General features: G+C 36.1%; 1 long non-coding RNA gene across 1 annotated transcript in view; it reads left to right on the forward strand.

Annotated features, from left to right (window-relative positions):
• Positions 1 to 10,710: 10,710 nt before the first annotated feature.
• The window catches only part of LOC145689005 (uncharacterized), a 75,222-nt gene continuing 67,231 nt past the window's right edge, over positions 10,711 to 18,701 (forward strand). Inside the window, exon 1 of the long non-coding RNA XR_014132058.1 lies at positions 10,711 to 11,021. This is a non-coding gene — a long non-coding RNA (uncharacterized LOC145689005). The remainder of the gene's footprint in view (positions 11,022 to 18,701) is intronic.

The following is an 18,701-nucleotide window of genomic DNA, read 5'->3' on the forward strand; positions in this document are numbered from 1 at the left end:
CATGACTGCATGCTCGATAAATGTGCGTTATGTCCAGAAAAGGAAAAAAAAAAACTGTTAGATGGTAGTTCCATGTGACGGACGTAACATTTCGATTATGAGTTTTGTAGCAACTTTTGTTTGACAAAAAACAAATATTACGTTATTGTGGAGCAGCAGAAATTATTGAAATTGCGCAGAAAGTGTAGCAAATCTAAAAAGACATTTACATTTCTTTTAAAAAATGCAGCAACAATTACATTTTCAAATATGAACATGGTGTTCATGGCGTAAAATGCTATTGGCTTAAGTTGGCACAGAAAGGTTCTTTCTTCAAAGACACAAAATTGTAGATAGAGAAGACACATAAGCTAGCGTTTCTAGGGACATCCTCGTTGAAGTTCATAAGCACCATCGATAACGCGGCTGTTCCCTACGGACGCACCTCCTCACTAACGGCTCGACCTTTCTACTGCGCCCGTGCCCTTATTCAGTTAGAAGACATTCGTGCTTTTTAATACCCACTTAACACAGGATGGTTTGGTCTTCTTAAACTCTAATTTTATGCTATAATTCCCGACACAGTATTTAAACGTAAAATAGTAAGCTCTTCTTAAAACGAATACGCACCGACTAATTCTTAAACATTTTCTAACATAATGACAACGAATATTCTTATAAATGACAAAAAAAAAAAAAAAAAATCGGCACTACTGGAGCAGACAGTTTTACCAAATTTTGACACATTTCTTACAATTTCAGGTCAGTTCAGAGTTTTGTATTTATTAACAGCATATACTAACTGAGGAGCTTCACTACCACTTCCAGCTCGACTTAAGGACGACTCAGTATAAATACAGTGTGGACATATGGCATAAAACTACAGTACATGAAACAAGAACCAACTTGTGTTAAGAGCAGGGTTTGAAAAAACCCGGGCTCTTTTGAAAAAGCCCAACCCACCTGGGTCCATATGGGTTTTTTCGGGTATTTTCAGATTTTTTTTCGAAATATTTCAATGCCTCTGGGGGTAAAAGTGTTAAAATGTGATTTACATTTCAAGATTATCATTGTCACGACTTGCAGCAATTTCCCATTCACTGCTGTTTACAAAAATGACCCTCATTTTGAAATTTTACGTTGGATAGCTGCCTAAATATACACAGCTAATTTAGTGTCTTGTGCTTCTACTCCGAAAATTGAAACAAAAAAACCGAAAACTGCGGCGTGGATACCAGCTATTTTGAAAAAATGGCCGCCATTTTGAAATTTTACGTTGGTATGCCGCCAAAATCTGTACAGGAAATTTAGTGTGTCTCGTGCTTGTACCCTGAAAATGTAAACTTAAAAGACGGAAAGTGATACCCTGTTGTACATGTGGTACTGACAGACGAACGAACAAATGTAGATCGAATCATTCCAATACCCTCAGTGACTTTCGCCTAATATGAACACCAAATATATTAATTTAAAACATATATATTAATTTAATTTAGAACAACTCAATCTATAACTCATGTTTTATAAAATAAATTTTCAAAATGTCTTAAATAAAATTAAATATTTTCTAGCGTAAAATAAATGGCTTTATTCTTGAAGATCACTTCCGATAATTTGCGCGTTCAATTACGAGAATTTCCCGAGCACTTGTTGCAAGACCGTTCTCCCAGAAAATTAATTTAAAACAATTAACACACATGCTTCAAAACAACACCGACAACGTTTGGGAGGTGATTCCTGACACCAAAATAAGACAAAAAGTATAGATCAACCTAGGTGAACAAATGCTTCCTTTTGGAGTTATAAGCTGCCGAAAACATGAAAATATGAACTTTAAAGGTCCATAGCTCCACAACTATGGAACCTACCAAAGTCGGGTCAAGACGTCACTTTGAAACTATGTGCGCTATCCGAAAATACATGTTTCTGAATCCTGTGGTGCTTCCGCAACAATTTTTATAGAGGTAGTTGGTGAGTACTTCAAATTATATGCCCGTAGCAAAACTCCCTCTCCCTCTATAAAAATTGCCGCGTGAGTACCGCAGGGTGTGTGAAAGGTGTATTTTTGGATAGTGCACATCTTAGTTCCTAAGTGAAGTTTCGACTCGACTACGGTAGGTCCCATAGTTTTCCGCAATAGACCTTTAAAGTTCATATTTTCATATTTTCAGCACCCTATAACTCCGAAAAAAAGCATTTGTGCACCCAGGTTGGTCTATAATTTTTGTCTCATCTTGGTGTCAGGAATCATCTCCCAAACGTTGTCGATGCTGTTTTGAAACACCCTGTATAATTCATATTTCATAAAGTAAATGTTTCAATATGTCTTAAATGAAACTAAGTATCTTACAGCGTAAAATAAATAGTCTTATTAGGGGCGACGTGACTCAGTGGTAGAGCGTTAACCTTATGTGCTTGGGGTCCCTGGTTCGATCCCAGCTCGCGCCGTGTGGACTTTTTGGTGAACAAACACCGTGCTCGTGGGTTTTCTCGGGGTTCTTCCGTTTCCTACCACTTTCTTCATTCCACCATTTAATTCATTTTTCATAATCCTTTAGCCTAACAGGTATAACCGTGGGGCATAAAACTGAAAGATTTCATTTCATTTTTTTCAAATAGTTTTATGGTTGAAGTCACGGTATTGAGTTCCGATGCTTTGTGCGTTAAATGCGGGAATTTCCCGAGCACTTCTTTCGCGACGAAGGTTTTATTATTATTATTATTATTATTTTCCGAAAATGCGAGCTTTCTTTACTATACATCGAAACTTTCACTAGTACGGAAGTTTGAATTCAGCACTTGAAATAGTAAGCGTTACGTACTCTTCGAAACTCCGGGCATCAAGATTCCTAAATTTGACAAGAATTTTTACGCTATTCCCGCTGTTGATTCTACTTGTTGGAAAACCAAACTCTACTGAAGAATACTTGTGTTACCATCAAAGATAAGAAAAATAATACGGTACTAAAAGTTTTATTAATACACTACATATTTACTAGCAGTACCAGAACCTATGGCCCTAAAACCCACATCAGACGTATGAGGGATAATGTCCTTCGGCGTCGCCGAGTGGGCGAGCACACTATTCACGGAAAGTACACTACATATTTACTAGCAGTACACGAACCTATTGCGCTAAACCCATCAGACGTATGAGGGATAATGTCCTTCGGCGTCGCCGAGTGGGCGAGCACACTATTCACGGAAAGTATTTTCTAAAATATACAATTGCATTTTACGTCAAATAGGCTATAAGCACAATCCATACATTAATTTGTTCTATAATTAACTCAATCTAAGGTACCGGTACGACTTTTTTTTTTTCTTAATGGATTCAGAACTTTATACAGGTCTTGTTGAATGCTGTACACCTTAACGTGAAAGCACCTAATTCGCCCAAGTAAAGTCCAAAATCTGATAAAAATAACTTCCAATGTGATCACCTTAATCTGCACCAATAATATGATAACAACAAGCTCAAAAACTCCCCTGGGTTTTTCGTGGCTGGGTCTACTTGGACAAACACTGGCTAAGAGACCACTAAAAAGTACGAATGCAATCTAACCAAGTCAGAGCAGGAGTGCAGCAGGTGGCCAGAAAGCGAGAGGGTATACGCATAAAAGATGGATAGTGGTAGAAAAAAAAATGAAATCTTTGAGTTTTACGTCCCACGTTTATGCCGGTTAGGCTAAAGGAGACGGTGATGATGAATAATGAATGAAATGGTGGAATGAATTAAGTGGGAGGAAACGGGAGAACCCCGAGAAAACCCACGCACACGGTGTTTGTCCACCACAAAGTTCACTTGGCGGGGGCTGGGATCGACCTGGGACCCCTAGCACCAGAGGTGACACGCTCTACCACTAAGCCACCGCGGCCCCTAGGATAGTGGTAGAGCACACTTACACGCACAAGGTTTTCACTATCACTAAAAAATCCATTTCAATATTCTATGCACTGAACACTAATTACTTATACTCACACATTCACTCCTCACGAAAAATTTTCGGATATAGTATACATGAAGCTGCATCAGTTCCCGAAGGAGCAGGACGCTCATACTTTTAGGGATTATTCATTGAGTATGTACGAACTTACAAAGGGGGTAACAAAGCGACTTTTATTTACTTTTCGACTGATATGAAAATAAAACTGAACGTACCTGTACTTTATATCTACATGTGTAGTGCCCTGTACTTTATCTATGACTGTGTGTGGGGGGGAACGGGGGATTTTAACGCATATCGCATGTCTTGTGCACATGGATACTTCTTACTATTGCACTACGTAGAAAATTTATGGTATTTCATGTAGAAGTGGTAATAGAACACAAAAGAAACGCAGATCAGGGGGTTCTCATGTATACTATTACCAATTATTCACTTGTAGTTTACGTACAAGTTTTTTGTTTGCTAGACCCATCTGCTCGACTGAACCCAAAAATTTAACATTATTCACGCTGAAAATACTGGACCTACTTTGCGGTACAATGCCATATACCTATAATTAACCCAAATTTGTCTCAAGTTTTGTAATTTTATACCTGCGGTACTTTTTTCCTTTAATTTAATGTCCCACCATTATTCTTTTAGACTCAAGGTGCCGGGTTATTACTGAAGGTGAATGAAGTTGGAACTTAATTGTGCCCAACCTGATAACTACATGTACCACAGGCAAATACGCTATTCACTATACCAACAGGGAGAGCAACACCGAGCCATGCACCAACTACTTGTACAAAGGCATTTATTAATATTGTACTATTCCATAGTTATTTTACGAAGATTTCATATGCCGAGAGAAAATGTCTGGCATATTCTACAAGCTGTGTGGTTACAGAGCACAAACACGTGTGCATCCACGAACATCTAGCTCCTGTTAAACATACGATTTCATTAACATTAAATACTATCCAATATTATACAATAATTACAAATAAACCTTATATAAATCATTATCAAACCTCAAACCTTATATAAATCATTATCAATTGCAACTATACCCAAACCAGTCAAAACGTAATGCCATGTTCTTCTTCTTCTTCTTCACAAAGTGATGCATGAAGACAGTGTTGTCAGATTCAGAATAACAGACTTCCCGCCCGAAACCTTGAAATTTCCCGCCAAGAAAGAAGTAAGTTTCCAATATGTTAAAATAATAATAATAATAATAATAATAATAATAATAATAATAATAATAATAATAATAATAATAATAATAATAATAATAATAATAATAGTAATAATAATAATAATAATAATAATAATAATAATAATAATAATAATAATAATAATAATAATAATAATAATAATAATAATAATAATAATAATAAAATGTATTCACCCAAATGTGACGAACTTCCACCTTTTTCGTACGAAATTCACTTACAGTCATGCAGTTAATGCATATAAAATATGCAGTTATTATGAATGCACAAATAGACACATCAGCACACTTTACAAAATATATTTTAAAAATGTTATTGGAGTACAAAAACAAACTATGCAAGAAGACGAGTTTCCGTTTGAAATATAACACTATATCCCTATAGGAGAAGCGGTGGTACAATGAGACAGAAAAAATTGTAGGGGAAGGTATTCTACATAGGGACATATTTTTTCTCGGATTTTTTTGGAATAAAAATTTCATGATACATGCAAATAAAAAAAACAGGATAACATACAGAAACCTTTTTATACATTCTAATTTTTTCTCCGAATGTTACAACAATATTTGTAGACACTAACGTGAAATTAAAGAAGGTGGTGCGTTTGTCCTCAGGTACATCTATATGATCTCCCTAGGCAGGCCCGTGCTGGTCCACCGGGACTTGTCCCGGTGCGCCCTCCGAAACATCACATTACAAATAAAGGTACAAATAAAGTTTTTTTTTTAAATAATATATTGTACTCGTCTTTTTTGCCTTTGTTAAAATTCTATAAACCTAAGCACTCATTTGCATTCATCTCAGCTTTACTACGGCAAATCACAATTACAGCCGCACTTATATCTTATCGAAAAACCGAAGCTGGGCACATACAGTTGATAAAACATAAGAACCGTAAAATAGAAATATGTGTAAATGATTAATTTCAGCACAAATATTAACGAGTAAAAAAAGAAATCACGCTACGATACAATCCAAGAAAACCTGATTAAACTGTGCAAAAAATATCATGTGGCTGAATATGAATTACACAAATTAAAAGAACATTAAAAGATTACAAGCAAACGAGTAACTTTTGTTTGATATTTTTGATTGTTTCAACCTTTCATTTAAATTCTATTTACTCTCTTCCAGTGAAAAAAGTTGCTTTATCAACAAATTAAGGTTCCACTTACTTACAGTTAATCTTCGACCGGTCAGCTAATACCACTCGGGCCCTGGCGTTGAATCCACTGGACAAAAGATCCACAAAAGGTTTTTGTACTGGAGCCGGAATAAGCTTGGGGGTGCGTCAATTAAGCCCAAAAGGTCCACTTTAATCTTCTTTGCGATACTCAATAATTATCCACACTCGCGTAATCCTTTTATGATTTTGACAATCTGGTACTCACTTGTTTGACAAAACTAAGAACTTCACTTCAGGATAAAGGATAAAAGGAGAAGTTTTTAAACAAAATAGTCAATTTTGGACATCTCATCTGACTAAATTATTTAATAAATGTCTTGAAATTGGAGTATTCCCCACAATATGGAAACAAGCTAACCTTGTAATTCTGGAAAAAGGAAAATTGGATTCCCCTTGTACTCCGAAGTCATATCGCCCAGTATGTTTATTAAATATCCTGCGGAAATTATTTGAGAAAATAATTGCAAACAGGATAATTTCTAGTAGAGGTGATCTTACAAACTGCAGATTACAATTTGGTTTCAGGAAAAATAAGGGTGCATCCGAGGCAATCAATTCTCTGATGAATCATATAGAGACTTTGAACGACATAGGAGAAAAATACACAATAGTCATATTCGTGGATATAACTGAAGCGTTTGACAACCTCTGGTGGCCGAAGATGTTCTCGGAATTACAAAACTTACATGTTAACGAAGCAATCCTTCAATTAATTAAAAGCTACTGCTTGGATAGAACGGTCGGGTAGGATGGTGGAACGTTTAAAATCACAAAGGAAATTACAAAAGGTTGCTCACAAGGCTCAATATTAGGGCCATTATTGTGGGACATAACACTACAACCAGGACTAATCAAACTAAACAAAGAGAAGGCCATCTCCGGGGTAGTCGCATACGCTGACGATTTAGCTATTATAATAAACGCCAATACTAGAAATGGCCTTGAGGAAAAAGCCAATACAGCTATGCGGGTCCTCTCAGAATGGACAAAAACAGCAGCAAAACTGGACATTTCCACACATAAGACGAAATATATTATGGTTAAAGGAAGGCTAAACAGGAGCCCAATAATTAGAATAGGAAACAACCCGTTAAAAAGAGTAGATAATTTTAAATATTTAGGAATATGGCTCGACGAAAAAACTAAATTTTGATCTTCATGCGACACAAAACAAAAGGAAAAGATTATCGGCCTAGTAAATAAAATATTTTACACTATGACAAAAGAATACAAGCTATCACCAAAACATTCCCAGCTATACTACAAATTGATCTTGGAAGCAATTTTTTCCTATGGAGCAAGTGCCTGGAGCCATAGGATAAATGAAAATGTGAGAATAATAAGAAGAAAAATTGACAGTGCACAAAGATGGATATTAATCAGAATGTCAGGGGCCATGGCCACTACTCCGGTAGAAGCTTTACAAGTCATCCTCGGCATTAAACCGCTTCACCTTACCACCCTAAGAACAGTTGGAAAATATTGGTTGCAGAGGCAGAATCCTAGGAAACTAGAGAAATATTTCAAGGAGGACTTTTAAACAATGACATTAATTTTTATGTAATTGACAAATGGCAGCAAAACTTGGATTCAAGTAATAAAGCAAGAATAGTTCATGACATTTTTCCAAACGTCAGACAACGGCTGCAGTTAGGAAATTTAGACATGAATAAACACGGTATACAATTTTTAAGTGGACATGGACCCTTCCGGACATTTCATAAAATTGGATTGCTCGATACTAATGTTTCTGAGTGTGGACAGATTCAGACACCAGATCATCTGGTGTTTGACTGTGACCTAATTCATCTATCAGAAGAAGACCTACAGCTAAGAAGAGAATTGCAACATATAAATGTATCACATGGTGTTCAAGAATTAATTACTAAAGAAGATCATAGACATAACTTCAACATATTATGTACAAAGATTTTGGAAATCAATCGAGTGCAAATTGGTTTGGATTTAGCCAGAAGAAGACAAAATAGATGAGTGAGAGTTTTAGTGTGAAGAACCCCTATCTTAAATCTTATACAACAATGACTTAACATTTATTTTAACCTAAACAAACTTTTATCACAAGATCGTTAGCAATTTCGTTTTGTTTTTGTGTTAGTGTGTGTTCTGTGTTTGTTAATGATTTTATGATGAACAAGATGTCTGCTGGAGGAGCGCAGACTACCATGTAGTATTAGATTACCAAAACGGAAGACCGGTGATACTGAAAAAAAAAAACAGGAGGAAAACATTTAAAAAATAATAATAAATAAATAAAAATTATATATATATATATATATATATATATATATATATATATATATATATATATATATATATATATATATATATATATATATATACATAAAAAGGGTGGAAAACAAATAAATACAGATGAAAGCTTGAAAACAAGTTATCAATTACAAATTTTGTTAATACACAGGAGAGAAACAACTATAGGGGAGAAACCAAATGCTTTCTAATGTATATGGTTAATCTCATTAATATGTGTTGTGTTTCAGTAAGTATGTTACGTGAATATTGTATTTTGTATATTGTATATTGTTATTTTAAAATTGTACTAATTTCATTATTATTACAGGAACTATCAATATAGTTGTGGAAGAAAAACCCTGATTTTAAAATAAGGTATCAGGCAATAAATTGATAGCCCCACTCCCACCGTTTAGGATTGTTTTAAAGAAATGAGAGTAGAGAAAGGTCATGAGAGAGATTGAACAGAGAAAGGGGCAGATGAGACTGCCATAAAACCGTAAGGAAACGGAAAGGCAGGGGAGTGTGGAGAGGAAAAAAACTTCACTAGTAATAAGATGTTCAACTATAGCTCGCCATTATTTAGTTATGCAATCATTTTTTACGCTCAACCCAAGAAGAGTGAGGGGAGCCGACTTTCGGTAATGCAAGCGCGAAAATCAAATAACACACCCAGTTTTGTATTCAAGGGTGGCAAGCTCAAGGGGTAGTACCTCCTTGTAAACGCTGATACGACTGGGGTTCCCCTTGCCGAAACATGGTTTACATGTTCTTAGCTTTTCTTCCGAAGCGGAGTCATTGACCAATCAGCGCTCATTTGCCACAGTGCGTAGGTGATGATGCAAATGTCCCGAAAGTTAGGGAGTAGAAAAGTCTCCAAGCATGTCACTATCACGTGAAAAAAAGGTTCTGCTTGTCGACCACATATGGCCGTAAAAATCGAAGTGAAGCTACCAACACAAATGCACAAAATACCAAACTGATGAAGAAAGCTTCGAGATTTTCCTTTTATATACGAGGGTTGGTTAATAAAGTTTGAAATTAAGTCTGTTTTATTCAATATCTCTTTTGAATTAAAAAAATAGATTCGGGTCGGTAATAAAATTCTTACAGTTCTTATCGGTAAAGAATCCGTAATATGTACACATCGCTCTTTACGTGAGGTGCCCTTGCGAAACCACATTAAAGATAAACGGTTTTATTTATTGTTCTCTATAGCACAGTTCTGTAGAATAAATACATACTGTTACTGTTGATAAAGATCCCGTGAAGGGTACAGTGCTTCTTGTGCATAGAGCGCCCTGCGAAACATCACATTCTAGATAAGTGGTTTTAGTTGGGGACCAGTTCTGTATAGTAAATTCATAGAGCAGCTGTGGTAAAGAACTTGTGAAGGGTACAGTGCGCCCTTATAAAAGGCGGCCTCCAAAATATCACATTCTAAAAATTTTTAAAATTCTTATATATACAAGATTTGTTTTATAAATTCATAAGTTGCTATTGGCAGAGAACAAGTAAAGAGTACAATTACAAAAAAAAGTGTAAAGCCAGTAAAGCAATTAACACAGGTCCATTAAGTTAGATAATATAGGAGCTTTTCGTTCTGCTATTCATTTACTGACAAAAAGAAAAAATCCTCAGAGGAGATTAACTTTCGCTGTATTTCTTCCACTCCTCCATATTCGCCTTCGAGAGAGATAAGTTTATTCTATTCCCCCTCGTGAAATCAGAGGGAATCGCATTATGTAAACAGTTGAATTTGTAACCAAACGGTTCAGCTTATTATAAAAAAAAAAAGAACTTTTTAAATAAACCTCGCATAAAAGCACTCTCAAAAATTTTTCTCTCAGCCAACAAACGAATGTGCATATATGTATGTACGTCTCGTCTGCAACGGAAATCGTAGAATTCCTCTCTCCTTCCCAAATAAGGAGCTAAAATTCAGCACAATGGACAAACATCGTCTCTAAACATTCCTATCTATAAGTTGTCATAGCTATTTTTAACTTTTGACATCACTAAACTGCGTAGTAAACTGAGCTGTTGCCTAGCACGCAAGAAAACGGAAAGAAAAGGTGCTTTAGTCTAACAAATACACCCGGTGAAGTTACCACGAAAAACTGGTGCAAACAATTAGAATGAACGAGCAACCCAAAAAAATGTTTTATTTTTGTCAAGTGTGAAATGTCGTAAATTTAAATATTGTAATATTGAATCGACGCTATAATAATGAAAATTTTCAATATCTTTAAAATGTTGGATTGAAAGTGTTAATCTAAAAGTTGTCTCAGTGACAGGGAGTAGACAAGTAGCAAAAACCACCTGTTCATCGAAAAAAAGATAAAAGGAAACCAACCCGCAATCTTCAAGACAGCCCCCCCTGGAATCACCGAAAATAGTTTCTCTTCAAGTATCACAGTGAGTAAACAGTGCTAGTAAAATAGTGGAAATCAACAATGTGACGAAATATAACGAATAATTCGTGGCAACCGCGTCCTTAATAATAAATGGGTCTAAATTAAAATATCATTATCATTATTAGTTGTCCAAATTAAAGTTCCTCTATTCCAGTGGCGTATTTAGGGGGGGCTTCCGGGCTTAAGCCCCCCCCGAAATCTTACTTACTATAGTAAAGTATATGAAATATCTTGCAGAATTTTCACATTTTCAGGCAAAGCCCCCCCGAAAGTTAGCAAAGCCCTCCCCGAAACAAAATCGTAAATACGCCACTGAATGTAATATTTGTTCGTGAAGTTCAAGTGTCAAGTAAATCAAAAATGAAAACCTGAGTATCCTTTCAAAATAATAATCATGGTGTTATGGACAAGGAGTAAGTCCCTGAAGCCCATTGACCCTGTTAGTTATAAAGAAAATCGTAGACTATCAGTGAAATAGCTATTGCATCAACACTGTTCATTGGAAAGTCATGTTTTATAGTTCATTCTCTTCAGCATGAAACAAGCTTTTCAGGGGTGCTATGTATTCAGGCCCATAACGTACTTGAACAGAGAAAAGTGGGAGAAGGTCGGGAAAATTCCCTCCAGAAATCCCTCCCATCAACTTTGGACCCCTCTAGAGTGGCCCTGGGTAAAAACACATAATCCAAATGTATCTTAAAAAAATATTATAGGGGATAAGAAATGTGTGTACCAAATTTTGTATTGCTAGACAGAATAGGTATGAGGGGAAATCGTGTATTGGTATACAGGATTTTTCCTCACATCTATGCCGTCTATCAATACAAAACTTGGTACACACATTTCTTATCCCCCATAGTATTTTTTGAGTTACATTTAAATTGTGTGCTTTTCCCCGGGACCACTCCAGAGGGATCTTAACTTGATGGGAGGGATTTCTAGAGGGAATTTTCCCAACCTTCTCCCACTTTTCCCTGTTCAATTACATTATGGGCCCAAAACATAGCACCCCTGTAAAGCTTGTTTCATGCTGAAGAGAATGAACTATAAACCATGACTTTCCAATTAACAGTGTTGATGCAATAGCTATTTCACTGCGAGTCTAAGATTTTCTTTATACTAACAAGGTCAATGGGCCTAGGGACTTACTCCGTTGTTAATGGCACCTAATTTTTTGTGCATGAACATGCTTGTTATGTTTATCGAATGAACTAGGTTTGATTAGTAAGTCCCGTTGACAGGTTCATGTCCTTTCCTTGTTAATAACTTGTAGTACAGTACATCGTAGCAGTGAGTGACTAGTGTATTCAAAGTATTCCTCTCTCTCTGTCTCTGTGTATATGGTGTGTGTAGAGAGAGAATCCACTCTTTGTTCTCCATGGATTTCATATGTTCAAGTAATATGAACGATATCTAAGCTTTATAGAAGAAATATACTGTGTTTTATGTAAAATTGAAATTTGTTACGAAAAGTATTCTGGAATGTCCTTGTTCGTGTGTTTCTCTTAATTTGAAATAAGTTCATCCTATTATTCGTGATAAATTTCAAATCAAAGCAATAGAAATGATTAATAAGCCCACCCCACTTTTTAAACTTCAAACTATGTTTTGCATAATTGTGGTAAGCCTTATATAAAACTTTGTTCGACTGTAGAGAATTCCTCCCTCCCACTTGGAGCGGAAATGGAAGAAAAGATGTTTATTCACAGTTCCATTACCAATGACCCAAGAATGTGGACGTTTACCAATAGGTGTAATAGGAACAGTGGCGGCGTAAGGCAAACTGGGGCCCGGGGCCAGTCAAGTAGATCGGGGCCCCTTTTCGATCAATCGTGATTTATACACTTCTATGTTTGACATTCATTTACATAACCATTCTTTCTGTATACTAATCCCTCTTTCCCGTTGGTGTATGTGTTTAATATATCCCAGATTAAAATGATCTAAAAAAAGGGGGGTGACATTCAGACCCCTGTCTATTTTTCAAATGCTTAGAACCGCCTTTATTTAATCTAAAAATAAAACTGGACCAGGCTATCATTGCATATTTTTTTCTTTTTTATTCATTTTCGAAGGACACAATAGAAAAAGGATTAGGGATACAAGTGTAACGGAAACTACAACCCACAACAAAAATAGCATAATCTTAAGAACAAAACGTAACAATCAATAATCCTACACCTATATTAGCCTAGTATCAACGCGTGCTATGAGATGGAATAGTGGAAGTAATGCTCCTAACAATACATTTGGAGTCAAATTTACTTACGGAACGTAACAATGAGCTGATATTGCAAAAATTGCAAATAATAATATAACCGATGCGATTTCTAAATGTAAGCTTTCTAAATGTTTTCTAGAATATTTTTTGTTCGGTTCTCGCCTTTGGTGTTTCTCCTGCACAATTTCTCATATGGTTGTTTATTCATAGTTTCTCCCTGTCTGAATTTACGCTAGATGGATTTTATTTGATTAGATTTTTCTTCTACAATTAGCCCCATTCACTTTAACATTCGGTTTCTCTCCAGTGATCATACACAATATTCAAAATACTTTTTTTTCTTTACCGAACTATCCGTAAATAATGGATAGAATAGATTTCTCCCCTGTGTGTCTTCTTCATTCATCTTTTACTAGGTTTCTCTCCAGTGATAATGTACGGTCTATTTAGTACCACTGCTTTTGCCGAACGAATAGTTAAGCACTAGAATATTTCTCTCTTACTTGTCCTTTTTACTATTGTTTCCAGATTTTACACTTGTTTTATGATTATTATTATTTTGTATTTAATAGTTCAGACATGTTTATATTCTGTCACTTATGACTATTTCCATTACCACTTCCTAACGTACTTAGTGTTACAATATATTATAACAAAAATTTTTGAATATACTGAATAATTGGGGATATGTAATAGATTAAATGTGTGATCACAGAATTCTTCTAGGGGTTATACGAACCTACTTTTCATTACCACCTATCACCAGTCAATTGATAGATCTTGACGGCTTTTTATTACTCTTTTGGTACTTTTGTATTTTTATTGCCTTTACTTGAAACATGAAACTACTTTCGACAGTACTTCCACTACCATATTAACCTGTGTTCCACCAACATTCAGAATGATACCTTCCTTGCTTTGGTAACTGCAAAAGTCTATATTATCAAAATCCAAAGTGGATGCTAGTTCATTTTTGATAGAAAGAATAGCCAGATTCGTGCATCTTTCTTGACTCATTGTGGAACGCAAGTATGATTTTATCAATTTCATTTTGCTGAAAAACCTTTCACATGATACGACAGATACAGGCAGTGTTATCAAAATCTGAAGAACGGTTGCCAATCTTTAGTAAATTTCAAGCCCCATTGAAGATACATATTTCAGGATGCCTTGTGGGGGAAAGTCAAGTTGTTCTTTAGCTTTCTGAGTACACCTCAGTGAACGGATTATATCCTTACAATCCTGAAATAATTTTAAGCCATCCAGGTCATTCGGGTAGAACAAAGCCAAATCATAGCAACATGGTTTTTAGCAGCCTTTCCTTGCTTTCATCATCTAGCGGTTGCACAAAGTTGGCCATACACTGAGAAAAAAAATTGTAGGTGGCGTACTTAAAAAGATACGTTACATGCGTAATTCCTGTAGTTTTTGGACTTAACGTACAGCAGACGTATAACTGAAAACGCATGTTTTATAATACTTTCTGTTTAACTGTTCCATCTATACGTACTTTCCGTATGAAACAATGTAGGCGGTCAGGATCTCACATACAAATAGACATATATAACATATAGCTGACGAAGGTAACATAAGTATATGCATGTAATATACGGAAAACTGTTAAATGTCAGACATCCTGCAATGGTATGATGTAACATCTAAGGGCAGTGCCTATGTAGCATACGAATAACGTATGCTCCATACTGATTTCTATAGTAAGCAAGAGGATGCCGTATATTTGTACAATATACCGCTGTCCGGAGAACGGATTTTTCTCTGTGTAGAACACAGAAATACAAATCTGTCTTTCAGTTCATGCATCTGAGTAAAATGATCCTACATTTGTTGTTTCATCTCATCTAGAATTTCGTTGATAGAGCGCTTCACTTCGGAATGTGTAGTCAGGGGTTCATTCTTTGCTTCTCCAGACATGCATCTCCTTCTTCTACTGTGTGTACCCACAGTTATGTTGCATGCCGTGCAACTTCCTTCAGCTGCGGATAAGCCCTGCTCAGCTCAAGTCTCCAGGTATCAATGGTGTCAACCAGGCTCTGTAACTGAATAAGAGTTTGATTGAAACTGATATCCTGGTATTGAAGGCATTTTTGGATCCGATCAATATATGAGAGATCTGCAGACCAGAAATATAGTAAAGCGATTAAAAATGAAATGAAATATTTGAGTTTTACGTCCCACGGTTATGCCGGTTAGGCTAAAGGAGACGGTGATGATGAGTAATGAATGAAATGGTGGAATGAAGAAAGTGGGAGGAAACGGGAGAACCCCGAGAAAACCCACGCACACGGTGTTTGTCCACCACAAAGTTCACTTGGCGGGGGCTGGGATCCAACCCGGGACCCCTAGCACCAGAGGTGAATGCTCTACCACTAAGCCACCGCGGCCCCCATAAAGCGATTAAGTTAAAAGACTGGATGCTTGCAAGAAGAAGACAAGCATCTCCTCTAATATCAAGCGTTTCAATCGAAGTGTCACGTAGATCTTCCAACAGATTAATTACTTCATCCAATTGACCAGAAAGTGCCTTTAAAGCTTCTGCTTTTGAACTCCATCTAGTGTCAGTTTCATGTTTCAGACCAATCTGTAACAGCACATTTCATCGGTGAGTAGATCTAGAGAAGAATACTAACAAACGTTCCATTGCTCCAAACAAAGTGACCGCCAGAACGTTAATGTGCGCAGCATGTAAGCCACAAGGTTCAATGAATTATTGTTACGAAGAACGAAAATGGCCAAAGGACTTATATTCCGTATCAAAGTTGGAACTCTTGTTTTCTTATTTTCTTCACTAAAATTATGGGCTAAAATGTAAATTCATACGCCAAAAAACAAAGAGGAGAAATGGGGAAAACAGCTACGCAAAAGGGTTTCTGTCGCTGAATATTCGACTTGTAAAGAACAAAAGAAAAAAAGACAGAAGTGAATCAGCGACTATAGCGTCTGCACCAAAGAACTTTTAGTTAGCAACATAATGCTAGTACCCTAGTACCCTGCTAGCATTATGTACGTTGATCCCTTCTTTCTACTCTTCTATTGAACTGATATACGAATAAATAAATAAATAAATAGTGATATTTTAGGAAGCAGGCTAGCAGACGGGGCCCCATTACTTTCATCGTAAGACCTTACAATGTAAACAACACAATATACTTTGACTTTCTTTTATTATATTTTAATCCACACTCAGCTTTTTCCTTTAAATTTCTCTGAGGTTATTGAACAGAGTGAAACTTTTATTATATTCGTATTTCAATACACACACATTGTTTCCTTTAAGTTTCTTTGAAAACCCCAAGAGAGTGAAACTTTTATTTTATTATTTTTTTTTTCACCTACATTCAATTTTTTCTTTAATTTTTTGGGGGCCTCAAGAAATTGAAACGTTTTTCATTTTTCTACCTGCATTCAGCCTTTACCTTCAAAATTCTTTTGGGGCCCCGAAGAGTATAAAACCTTTATTTTTCACCTACATTCAGAGCTTTCTCCTTTAAATTTCTTTGGGAACCTCCAGGATAATGACACTTATTTTATTTATTTTTAATCTACATTCAGTTTTCTCTTTAAATTCCTTTCGGGTCTCCAAGAGAGTGAGGCCCGAAGCTTTCAGCTTATATGGAAATACAGCATTGATTAGCTTTATTAGAAAGATATTTGTGTTGTTTCATGCGTTATTTGGTGTAATATGGATTGACAATTAATTGCGTTTACATTTAGGGAAGGTATGGATTATAAACCTTGGCGGCCCTTCTACGGCTCATGCTAAAAAGGTTCCTTAGTAATTATTTTTTACCTACCGTCGGGGGCCCCCACAATGTGGGGCCCGGGGCGGGGGCACCGCTCGCCCCGCCCTTACGCCGCCACTGAATAGGAATGTGATTGCATACTGATGTTATTCCTATATTGATTTCATTCCTAAAACTCTTAGTTTCTCTAAATCATCGATGACCCACTTACTTTTGCTGCTCTTTCTGATCAACCTCCTGAGGCTTTAGGGCCAAAATAACAACCCATCTTGATAGAGCTTTAGAAGTACTTCCTATTACACCTATTGGTAAACGCCGCACTCGGCTATTGCCATGTCACACTAATAAGCAAAAGTTGAATACCAGGGGAAAGTCACGGGATGTGCGCTAATTTGCAACACAGCGTTAACTCCACGTGTTCCAAGGTCAATGAGGGTAAACAAGTAGGTTGGGCCAGACTGGGAGTAACAGCGGCAGTGTTCATAATTTGAGAGAAATTTCCTTAATCGAGTGAAATTGCATTGGTAAATTTATCGAAAAAGGAGAAAGAGGTTTTTTCCATAAAAGCCGAAGATCCAGGGAAATTCTCGCATTGACTGATTAACTAATTATTAATATGAATGCTTAAATTTTTCTCTGTTCTTCATAAATGAACCAGTACAATATCAATATTTTTTTATGTGTGTCCAAAACAACATAATTTGAACACATTGTTGGCTAGGTGTATTTGTGTGTAGTTTTTGTTTTTAAAAAATGAAGGAAAAAGTAAAAATAATAGAAGCAAATAAGGAAATGAATAAAACAAATGTTGGTATTCCTTTTAATATAACTAGTCTATATTAGTCTTTTCACGTAACTTCTGTTATAGAAATTGGACACTCAACAAACTAGGGAAAATTTGAAAAGAAAAGGGGAAAAATTTTTATCAGTCGAGGAAAATTTTCCTAAGGAAACCTACGACCTCTGAACAGTGATGGAAGTATAGTTACTTCTCACTCATCGTGTAGTTCAGTGGTTTTCCTGTTGGTAAAATACATGTGAACATATCCCTCTCATTTAGGGGAATAGAAAGCATTTCCAGAGTTCAATGAGACAATGAATATTTATTGGTTCCCCCTTCCAGCCATCCTATTTGATTAATCAACTAATTATGAGCTCTCTACTGTAAATTCCAAATGAGAGAAACATGTCGCTTTCCAGTTCTACAGAACACGAAGAACAAAATGAACCACATTAACTGGAATAGTAGTTATCGACAAACTCGTCATTGAAACAAACTGAAATACCCACCAATAGTAAACACCATACAAATATTATATATTTGTACTCTTACGTATGTATATACGTAAAGAAAATCATACCGCAGATGTTCGTTTCGAAAATCGACCACAAAACGCATTAAGGTTATTTCGTCTTTGGTTACAAGAAGAAAAAAATACCAAAAAGAAGATAGAAAACTGGCTAAATTATGCGTCTGTTGTTGGTAATTTCCTTTTCTCTAAGGCAGCAGCAATTTCGGAGAAACTTGGTTCATTTTGACCACAAAACCAATACACATAAATTGCTTTTCAAACAGACACATGCACCTGTGGCCACCAAACGCCATCAGGTGGCGTCGATGTGAACTAAACAGGTACAAAAGAAAACAAAAGTACTAATCATTGTCTGCAATGGTGGAATACACTCAGGTATGGAATAA

The sequence above is a fragment of the Thermobia domestica genome, chromosome 7, assembly GCF_964235325.1.
Source record: "Thermobia domestica chromosome 7, izTheDome1.hap1.1, whole genome shotgun sequence".
Classification (NCBI taxonomy): Eukaryota; Metazoa; Arthropoda; class Insecta; order Zygentoma; family Lepismatidae; genus Thermobia; species Thermobia domestica.